The 2,925-nt window shown below is 36.5% G+C and overlaps 1 pseudogene; it reads right to left on the bottom strand.

The window, feature by feature from the left end:
* Positions 1-352: 352 nt before the first annotated feature.
* LOC141445518 (uncharacterized) lies at positions 353-2,336 on the bottom strand (annotated as a pseudogene).
* Positions 2,337-2,925: the final 589 nt, after the last annotated feature.

The following is a 2,925-nucleotide window of genomic DNA, read 5'->3' as shown; positions in this document are numbered from 1 at the left end:
TTAAGCTACTAGTTTCACGCCTACTCTCGCTATCTCCATATAACACACTAAATACGAATTCTTTGGATAACAAACTGTCTTACAAACAATGTCACACATAAAAAACTTATAAAGTACTCGTAATTTTCACTCTCGCGTGCCACAGATTACATATTCGTCCGTTAATTCATTCACAGATTTCTTGACGATAAATCATATTAGTGAAAGTGCGTTCGATTTATTTTCGTTTAAACCTGATAGTGGAGCGGGTTGAATTAAATCTGAACGGCTTGTGGCGGCGATACATAATGCTCGATCTCATCAACTTGACAATTATTTTCAATATTTATCGAATACCATTTAATTTACTAATAGTACATTATGATACAAGTGTGCTATGTTGGTCATTACACTCGAGTCGGTTTTTAAGCCTGAGCCGAAGGCGAAGGCTTAATGGAGACGAAAAGTGTAATGACCAATGCTCACGTGTTTCATACGACGTTTTTCAACACACTTGCGAGGAAAAGTAAATAAAAGTTCACATTTATTTAAAAACTTTAATTATTGAAACAGTTATTAAAAGTACAATTATTGAAATGATATGCTACCGCCTTATGAGGCATTTGTACTGTATGTTTAATTGTATTATTAATTATTTCATTGCTTTGTTCTTGGGTATTTGTAAATGTCGGTGATAATGCAACATTCTGAAAGGAGGTAGAAGAACATTGCGTTTCATCATTAGCAAACGTATGAAATCCCAAATCATCATTGGCATATGAGGTGGAAGGACGCGGTTCAGGGCAGAACTTCTTGGATTGTGGCTCCAAATGGATTGCTTGTGTTATTTTGGCACTTATGTCGGCTTTATTTTGGATGGAGTCCTCAATATATGACTCGGCGACATTATTAGATCGCCATCCCCCATGGCGTTTTAAAGTCAATATATCGGCTCCTGAATTAGCCAGCAATGTAGCTGAAGTCCGCCTAAAACTGTGTCCGGTGTAAGCGTCAGCCTGTGGTAAGCCTAAAAACTTGGCAATTTCTCTAGGCATCGATCCAAATTTGTTCACTCCGATAGGCTGACTCGTGCATTTGCCGTTTTGAAAATTTTGGAAGAACCGGTCAGATTTTCCTTTTGTTGAACGTAAACTTTCATATTTTTTCACTATTTCATAAAATGGTCCGTGAATAGTAAATGACCGAGGAATTTTATTTTAGTGTTCGGAATTTTGACAAGTAGCATCTCTCCGTGATTCTCTATATCTTTTGTCGTAATGTTGTTTAATTCCTGACGCCTACAGGCACCAGTAATTCCGAATATTAATGCGACCTGAAAATAAATAAAATCATAATTAAGTTATAATAATCGTACTTAGTTCCTATTATATCAACACTCACAATACCGCCTACAAATATTATAATAATGAATACAAAACTAAATAGTGGAACTGACCTTTGTCGCTAGATATTGATTATCCGGTGCTTCTTTAATGAACTTCTCCACTTCATTAGGTGTTAAAACCTTGGATTTTCGACTGTAAAAGCCGTCTGAACGTCTTTTCAAGAATGCAGTTAGATTGGTGTACGCTTTGATGTCAATTGCATTTTTATTCTGCACGGTACTCTTCAACATAGAATATATACACCAAAGCGAACTAGGTTTATACCTCTTCGCCAGTTCACTAAAGTAAGCCATGAACACGTTTTCTGAGAAAGAGCTTGCATTTTTGCTATTTTTCCATTGAATGAAATTTGCGTAGGCTTGCATGTATTTATCTTTTGATTTTGAGGGCAAAAGACTATCACTCGCATTTTGCGCTTCAACTATGATATCTGGCGGCGTACACTCGATAAGTAATTCTTCGTTATCTAAATTCGACATTTTACAAAACAACACTAACGAAATGCAATACTGTGAATAAACTTAACAAACAGAAACCCATTTAAAAGATGGCGGCCGTAATTTTTTTTTTTCGCGCGCTCAGCGCTGCATGCGCGCGCAAGTCTGAGATAAGGGCACCGGCAAAGTAGCTAATCAGCCACATATTTATAAATTTTGAAATTGGGTATTTATAGTTAAAAATACACCGTCAAATTATAAATACCAACAAGCTAACAAGCAGTTTCATGAAATTCTTTAATTATTTATCACATTTTGAATTGAATTTTATATTTACGCAAATAACTACTTAGCTGTTTTCGAAACATTAATACTTCTTGCTAATATTTAAAAAGATATGTAATGAAAAGGCACTAGTGCGATAATGTAATGTAAAAGGCACGGCATGGGTAATATTCTGCATTATCAGTGTAAATACGCTGTAATAAGACCTACTTTACGAGCAGGTGTGTTGAAAAGTCTATTAAAGACCAAAAACCATCAAACAACGCTATTATAAATAACATTAATTAACAACTGTACTATTTATTTATTAGCGGGCTCGCAGTGAAATCAATTAGGTTCGTTTGCAAACTGCTCCAATAAATAGTGGTATCGGTAATTAGAATCAATCGTGGGATTGCGTTGAGACTGTTGGAATCAGTTTTGCAAGCGTGGGCGGGCGAGTCCAGCACGGGGCGTGGGGCAGTAGGTCCGGTATAACGAACTAGTTGGATTCAGATTGTGATTTGTTTGTAGCTGGCTAAGTTGGATATTTATTTCCAACCAAGGATTTTATTTTAATCTTGAGTGGGTTGTGTACTCGTGAATAAATGGAACCAAATCTTCATTTCTCTACTTTTTTCTGTCTCTCTCACGCACTCACTCATTTTTTTTGTAAGGAGATTACCTTTCTATACATACAAAATGCTTTGTCCTGAATGACTGATTAACGGATCAACGCACAGCCTAAACCGCTGACCGTAGACCTGAAACTTGGAGGGTGTGTTCTTTGTATGACATAGGCCCCCGAAAAGAAAGGATTTTCCGAAATTCTACCCCTA

The sequence above is a fragment of the Choristoneura fumiferana genome, chromosome 2, assembly GCF_025370935.1.
Source record: "Choristoneura fumiferana chromosome 2, NRCan_CFum_1, whole genome shotgun sequence".
NCBI lineage: Eukaryota > Metazoa > Arthropoda > Insecta > Lepidoptera > Tortricidae > Choristoneura > Choristoneura fumiferana.
The sequence above is the reverse complement of the archived record's forward strand: the minus strand, read 5'-3'. Positions and strand labels throughout refer to the sequence as shown.